The sequence below is a fragment of the Alosa sapidissima genome, chromosome 14, assembly GCF_018492685.1.
Source record: "Alosa sapidissima isolate fAloSap1 chromosome 14, fAloSap1.pri, whole genome shotgun sequence".
Classification (NCBI taxonomy): domain Eukaryota; kingdom Metazoa; phylum Chordata; class Actinopteri; order Clupeiformes; family Clupeidae; genus Alosa; species Alosa sapidissima.
Window position 1 is genome coordinate 13,354,309 of NC_055970.1, and position 8,744 is coordinate 13,363,052.

Here is an 8,744-nt window from a genome sequence, read left to right on the forward strand (position 1 = left end):
TATTAAACACAGAAAGGACACATTTGCAATCTCTTCATTTGCCTCGTCCTTGTGATTATTGTAAATTCTGCAACCTTATCATAAGGACACCTTCAACAACTTTACTGTTCAATCTGGACCAGCAGAATTTCTTTTTGAATCTCCCCTTCAATAAAGCGGCGGGGATTTGTGTGTGTGTAGTCATGTCTGACTGATGCGTGTGATGTGTGTGTGTGTGTGTGTGTGTAGTCATGTCTGACTGATGCGTGTGATGTGTGTGTGTGTGTGTGTGTGTAGTTATGTCTGACTGATGCGTGTGATGTGTGTGTGTGTGTGTGTGTAGTCATGTCTGACTGATGCGTGTGATGTGTGTGTGTGTGTGTAGTTATGTCTGACTGATGCGTGTGATGTGTGTGTGTGTGTGTGTGTGTGGTTATGTATGACTGATGCGTGTGATGTGTGTGTGTGTGTGTGTGTGTGTAGTTATGTCTGACTGATGCGTGTGATGTGTGTGTGTGTGTGTGTGTAGTTATGTCTGACTGATGCGTGTGATGTGTGTGTGTGTGTGTGTGTGTGTAGTTATGTCTGACTGATGCGTGTGATGTGTGTGTGTGTGTGTGTGTAGTTATGTCTGACTGATGTGTGTGTGTGTGTGTGTGTACTTATGTCTGACTGATGCATGCGTGTGTATGCGTGTGTGTGTGTGTGTGTGTGTGGCTATGTCGGACTGATGCGTGTGTGTGTGTGTGTAGTTATGTCTGATGTGATGATGTCATGATGTCTGACTAAATCATGTGTGATGTGTGTGTGTAGTCATGTCTGACTGATGCATGTGTGTGTGTGTGTGTGTGTTTGTGTAGTTGTGTCTGACTAAATCATGTGTGATGTGTGTGTGTAGTTATGTCTGACTAATGCGTGTGTGATGTGTGTGTGGGTGTAGTTATGTCTGACTAATGCATGTGGGTGTGTGATTATGTCTGTGATCTGTGTGTGTGTTATGGATGTAAAAGCACAAAAGCTAAATAGGACGTCACCCCTGCCAGACTCAGCATCAAAGTCAGTCAGTGCACATAAATCATTTGCATTTGATTTGGATCAATGTGGCCAAGGCATCAACTTGCAATGGAAAAGTTATTTCCTGCTTCTCCTCTATGTGTGTGTGTGTGTGTGTCAGGGGGTCTCATGTGTTGAGGTCTGATTTCTCTGTGTGTGTGTGTGTCAGGGGGTCTCATGTGTTGAGGTCTGATGTGTGTGTGTGTATCAGGGAGTCTCAAGTGTTGAGGTTTGATGTGTGTGTATGCGTGTTTGTGTGTATCAGGGGATCTCATGTGTTGAGGTCTGATGTGTGAGATAAGACTTTATTAAATCCCACACCTGGGAAATTCACTTGTCACAACAGCCCAATAATAAATAAATAAAGTAAAAGATTATATACAGTATGTCCAGTATGTGTGTGTGTGTGTGTGTGTGTGTATCAGGGGATCTCATGTGTTAAGGTCTGATGTGTGTGTGTGTGTGTGTGTGTGTGTGTGTATCAGGGGGTCCCATCTGACTGACATTTAACACACACACACACAGATCTATTACACAGCGAAAAGTTTTTTTCAGTCAGTTGCTGTAGCAGCTTTAACAGTTTTGTAGTTTAAAGAAGCCCTATGCAACAATTTTAAATGAGAAGCCAACTGGCTTCTTGTTCCCCCCTTGATGAATAAGAGGAATCACATAGAACATCACTATTGTAGACACTTCTCTTTTCTATTTTCTCTCTCTCACACACACATTACAAGTTTACACAAGTTAGATTATTGAACACAGAAAGGACACATCTCTCTCTCTCTCTCTCTCTCTCTTTCTCTCTCTATCTCTCACACACACATATTCCAAGTTATCACAGATTATTGAACACAGAAAGGACACATCTCTCTCTCTCTCTGTCTCTCTCTCTCTTACACACACACACTTATTTCAAGTTAACACAGATTATTAAACACAGAAAGGACACATTTGCAATCTCTTCATTTGCCTCGTCCTTGTGATTATTGTAAATTCTGCAACCTTATCATAAGGACACCTTCAACAACTTTACTGTTCAATCTGGACCAGCAGAATTTCTTTTTGAATCTCCCCTTCAATAAAGCGGCGGGGATTTGTGTGTGTGTAGTCATGTCTGACTGATGCGTGTGATGTGTGTGTGTGTGTGTGTGTGTGTAGTCATGTCTGACTGATGCGTGTGATGTGTGTGTGTGTGTGTGTAGTTATGTCTGACTGATGCGTGTGATGTGTGTGTGTGTGTGTGTGTGTAGTCATGTCTGACTGATGCGTGTGATGTGTGTGTGTGTGTAGTTATGTCTGACTGATGCGTGTGATGTGTGTGTGTGTGTGTGTGTGGTTATGTATGACTGATGCGTGTGATGTGTGTGTGTGTGTGTGTGTGTGTAGTTATGTCTGACTGATGCGTGTGATGTGTGTGTGTGTGTGTGTGTGTGTGTAGTTATGTCTGACTGATGCGTGTGATGTGTGTGTGTGTGTGTGTAGTTATGTCTGACTGATGCGTGTGATGTGTGTGTGTGTGTGTGTGTAGTTATGTCTGACTGATGTGTGTGTGTGTGTGTGTGTACTTATGTCTGACTGATGCATGCGTGTGTATGCGTGTGTGTGTGTGTGTGTGTGTGGCTATGTCTGACTGATGCGTGTGTGTGTGTGTGTAGTTATGTCTGACTGATGCATATGTGTGTGTGTGTGTGTGGTTATGTCTAACTGATGCATGTGTGTGTGTGTAGTTATGTCTGACTGATGCATGTGTGTGTGTGTGTGTGTGTGTGTGTGTGGTTATGTCTAACTGATGCATGTGTGTGTGTGTGTGTGTGTGTGTGGTTATGTCTAACTGATGCATGTGTGTATGTGTGTGTGTGTGTGGTTATGTCTAACTGATGCATGTGTGTATGTGTGTGTGTGTGTGGTTATGTCTAACTGATGCATGTGTGTATGTGTGTGTGTGTGTGTGTGGTTATGTCTAACTGATGTGTGTGTGTGTGTGTGTGTGTGGTTATGTCTAACTGATGTGTGTGTGTGTGTGTGTGTGGTTATGTCTGACTGATGCATGTGTGTGTGTGTGTGTGTGTGTAGTTATGTCTAACTGATGCATGTGTGTGTGTGTGTGTGTGTGTGGTTATGTCTAACTGATGCATGTGTGTGTGTGTGTGTGTGTGTGGTTATGTCTAACTGATGCATGTGTGTGTGTGTGTGTGGTTATGTCTAACTGATGCATGTGTGTGTGTGTGTGTGTGTGGTTATGTCCAACTGATGCATGTGTATGTGTGTGTGTGTGTGTGTGTGTGTGTGTGGTTATGTCTAACTGATGCATGTGTGTATGTGTGTGTGGTTATGTCTAACTGATGCATGTGTGTGTGTGTGTGTGTGTGTGTGTGTGTGGTTATGTCTAACTGATGCATGTGTGTGTGTGTGTGTGTGTGTGTGTGTGTGTGTGTGTGGTTATGTCTAACTGATGCATGTGTGTGTGTGTGTGTGTGTGTGGTTATGTCTAACTGATGCATGTGTGTGTGTGTAGTTATGTCTAACAGATGCATGTGTGTGTGTGTGTGTGTGGTTATGTCTAACTGATGCATGTGTGTGTGTGTGTGGTTATGTCTAACTGATGCATGTGTGTGTGTGTAGTTATGTCTAACTGATGCATGTGTGTGTGTGTGTAGTTATGTCTGACTGATGCATGTGTGTGTGTGTGTGTTTGTGTAGCTATGTCTGACTGATGCATGTATGTGTGTGTGTGTGTGTGTGTGTGTGTGTGTGTGTGTGTGTGTGTGTGTGTGTGTGTGTACATGTCTGACTGATGCATGTGTGATGTGTGTGTGTATGCAGTTATGTCTGGCTGATGCATGTGGGTGTGTGTGGGTGCAGTTATGTCTGACTGATGCATGTGTGTGTGTGTGTGTTTGTGTAGTTATGTCTGACTAAATCATGTGTGATGTGTGTGTGTAGTCATGTCTGACTGATGCATGTGTGTGTGTGTGTGTGTTTGTGTAGTTATGTCTGACTAAATCATGTGTGATGTGTGTGTGTAGTTATGTCTGACTAATGCGTGTGTGATGTGTGTGTGGGTGTAGTTATGTCTGACTAATGCATGTGGGTGTGTGATTATGTCTGTGATCTGTGTGTGTGTTATGGATGTAAAAGCACAAAAGCTAAATAGGACGTCACCCCTGCCAGACTCAGCATCAAAGTCAGTCAGTGCACATAAATCATTTGCATTTGATTTGCATCAATGTGGCCAAGGCATCAACTTGCAATGGAAAAGTTATTTCCTGCTTCTCCTCTATGTGTGTGTGTGTGTGTGTCAGGGGGTCTCATGTGTTGAGGTCTGATTTCTCTGTGTGTGTGTGTGTCAGGGGGTCTCATGTGTTGAGGTCTGATGTGTGTGTGTGTATCAGGGGGTCTCAAGTGTTGAGGTCTGATGTGTGTGTATGCGTGTTTGTGTGTATCAGGGGATCTCATGTGTTGAGGTCTGATGTGTGAGATAAGACTTTATTAAATCCCACACCTGGGAAATTCACTTGTCACAACAGCCCAATAATAAATAAATAAATAAATAAAGTAAAAGATTATATACAGTATGTCCAGTATGTGTGTGTGTGTGTATCAGGGATCTCATGTGTTAAGGTCTGACGTGTGTGTGTGTGTGTGTGTGTGTGTGTGTATCAGGGGGTCCCATCTGACTGACATTTAACACACACACACACAGATCTATTACACAGCGAAAAGTTTTTTTCAGTCAGTTGCTGTAGCAGCTTTAACAGTTTTGTAGTTTAAAGAAGCCCTATGCAACAATTTTATATGAGAAGCCAACTGGCTTCTTGTTCCCCCCTTGATGAATAAGAGGAATCACATAGAACATCACTATTGTAGACACTTCTCTTTTCTATTTTCTCTCTCTCACACACACATTACAAGTTTACACAAGTTAGATTATTGAACACAGAAAGGACACATCTCTCTCTCTCTCTCTCTTTCTCTCTCTATCTCTCACACACACATATTCCAAGTTATCACAGATTATTGAACACAGAAAGGACACATCTCTCTCTCTCTCTCTGTCTCTCTCTCTCTTACACACACACACATATTCCAAGTTAACACAGATTATTAAACACAGAAAGGACACATTTCTCTCTCTCTGTCTCTCTCTCTCACACACACACACACACATATTCCAAGTTAACACAGATTATTAAACACAGAAAGGACACATCTGCAATCTCTTCATTTGCCTTGTCCTTGTGATTATTGTAATTTTGCATACGCCTACAGTACTAGGCTTGGGAATCGGTTCCAGGTATCGGTTTGGAACCGGTTACAAACGTTCCGATCCATCGGAAACACTTTACATTAGACATTCAAAGGCAACAACTCTCAAAGCCATGCTGTAAGTATTCAGCAAATGGTACAGTAATCGATGAGGAATCACATCGATAAGTAGACTCGACAATGGCATCGATATCGATCATTTCTTAACAATGTTACGGGCTATGCCCATGCTTCTGTCACACGTCTGATCATTTGCGGCAAAAATTAATTGTAGACTATTGTAAAACCGCTGGCTGAAAAAAACTAAACATTTTCCAGATTAGGAAATATTTCTTAATTGTGTGTGATCAAATAAAGAGGCATAGCCTACAATTGGGGGGTAGTAATTTGAGTACTCATTCAATATCTATGCGCGTCTGCGCAAGTGAAACTGAACCTTATCATAAAGGCACCTTCTCAACAACTTTACTGTTCAATCTGGACCAGCAGAATTTCTTTTTGAATTTTCCCTTCAATAAAGCGGGGATTTGTGTGTGTGTGTAGTTATGTCTGACTGATGCGTGTGATGTGTGTGTGTGTGCAGTTATGTCTGACTGATGCATGTGTGTGTGTGTGTGTGTGTAGTTATGTCTGACTGATGCATGTGTGTGTGAGTGTGTGTGTGTGTGTAGTTATGTCTGACTGATGCATGTGTGTATGTGTGTGTGTGTGTGGTTATGTCTAACTGATGCATGTGTGTGTGTGTGTCGAGTAATCGCCTTGTCGAGGAGGCCCTAACCCTGCAGATCATAGACAGAGAACGCATAGGCCTACTGTATGCTTTGGGTAAAGAACACTTTGCATGTCCAGTGTACACGGAGAATGACAGTGTCTTGGAGCAGCCGCACCCCCCGCAACTCCACTTCCAATGTCACTGATTCCGACAGATACAGACATGTGTGTGTGTGTGTGTGTGTAGTTATGTCTGACTGATGCATGTGTGTGTGTGTGTGTGGTTATGTCTAACTGATGCATGTGTGTGTGTGTGTGTGTGTGTGTGTGTGTGCAGTTATGTCTGACTGATGCATGTGTGTGTGTGTTTGTGTAGCTATGTCTGACTGATGCATGTGTGTGTGTGTGTGTGTGTGTGTGTGTGTGTGATTACATACAGTATGTCCAGTATGTGTGTGTGTGTGTATCAGGGGGTCCCACCTCACTGACATTTACTTTAACTGAACACATACACACACACAAACACACACAGACACACACACAAACACACACACACACACACATGAACACACACACACACACACAGATCTATTACACGTGTGAGCGAAAACTTTTTTTCAGTCAGTTGCTGTAGCAGCTTTAACAGTTTTGTAGTTTAAAGAAGCCCTATGCAACAATTTTTAGCAAAAATGACCTTATTATGCAGGTTGAGAGTCGTTGGTCGCTGATGATTCTACAACACTTTTTGGGTCGTTTGGTGGGTGCTTCGTCTCCTCCTAGTGCTTCTCCGCGGAAAAAACGAATATGCAACTTTCTGGTCCCATCCCGAACAAATCCGGATGTGACACAGCGGAAGTATCCAATCGTGTCTCGAAAATGTTGTCAGATTGTAGTTTCTAAGAAGACTGCAAAACGGACTCCGACTTGGCTTTGTTGCTGTTGAAATTGTAAGTAGCCTACCCTTGGGTGAACTTCGTTTTTGTAATGTGATAATGTGAATGTGATTGTAATTTGATAGTCTCTTGAACAATGTGTTTGCTCGACCGTTTTATTGTCAGCCCTGTATGTGTTTAGCTTGGTTTCTTGATGGCTAGCTCGCAAGCTAGTGGGGGGTTAGCGTAGCAGTCACTTGCTACCGAAGCTGCAGGGGGAGCTATGTTGTGAAAAATGTGAGCCCAAATTAGGCGTAAACCCAGAAACAGCGAAGGAATAACCAGAGCGGCATAGGGCTTCTTTAAAGGGCCGCTCACACCAGGAACGAAAACACACTGATCATTGTGTGTTTGTGTTCAGCCTCTCTTCTCCTCTGTGATATCTACAATTCAATGGATTCTGATCGGCTGTCAGCATTCTATTGTTCTCAAAATTGCTCTCAAAATGATCCCCAGCGATTATCATTATGGTATGCGGTGTGTGGACGTTGTCATTCATATTAACTTGAACTTAAACTGTTGTTTTTTCCTTTATTGTTCCTGTTGTGAACGGCCCTCAACTCCTATTACTGAAACAGTTTAGTAGTTTAACCAGAGACTTTCTCATGAGGAGACACAGCACTCGGAAGACTCCATAGGTTTGTAATGCCAATATAGCAGCTGTCTAGTGTCTACACATATCCCGCTCCTTCCTGTAATGTATATGTTTGCCTCCCCATTCACTTGGGTAGGAAAATAGCTGCCCGATAACTGCCCAGAGTGTGTTACCAAGATCCTCAGGAGTACGTCTCTGTAGTTTTATTGGTTCAGCACTTTCCACTCCACGGCTGGCAACACTGAGCTGTCAAAATAAGGGAGATTTCCAGGGTTTCTCACCCAAAATAAGGGAGATTTCCAGGGTTTATCACCCAAAATACAGGACATTTTAAATATTCATCTTTCTGTTGCTATCGCTCTGCTAAAAGCAAAAATTCAGACTACAGAACTGCTGCACTAACTAAACAAGCTCTGAAGCTAGCTCTAGTGTGACTGTGCTTACAGATTGTAGTTGTTATTAGTGTAGTTATGTAGTTGTTATGTAGTTATTAGTTGTCCCCTTAGGGAAATTCTTTTTCACATTTTCCATATGTTTCTTGAATGTCCCCTTGGGGATCAATAACGTATCTATCTATCTATCTATCTATCTATCAATCAATCTTGAGGCCTGATGTGTTGAGGTCTGATGTGTGTGTGTGTGCGTATCAGGGGGTCTCATGTGTTGAGGTCTGATGTGTATGTGTGTGTGTGTGTGTGTGTGTGTGTGTGTGTGTGTGTATCAGGGGGTCTCATGTGTTGAGGTCTCCTGAAGGTTTAAAGATGAATGCACAAGGACCCACTGGGGAAAAGACACTCTCAGCATGTCTGTCTCTACCTGTTGGTATCCCACAATGCAACTGGAGCTTGGGGGCATGCTCATCATCTCCACTAGAGGGCAGAAGAGGACAAGAAACACTGCCAGCCAAACATGCTGTGTAATGACAACATGACCAGTAGCCACAGAGATGACCACCAGAGAGCACTCTGGGTAATATTAGCTGGACTCACACGCCAAATAAGTACAATTTTATTGGTTTATTGGTAGATAAAGACACAGATACAGTCACGTTTGACACACACACATACACAGTCACGTCTGACACACACACACACACACATACACAGTCTGACACAAACACATACACAGTCACATCTGACTCACACACATACACAGTCACGTCTGACACACACACACACAGTCACGTCTGACACACACACACACAGTCA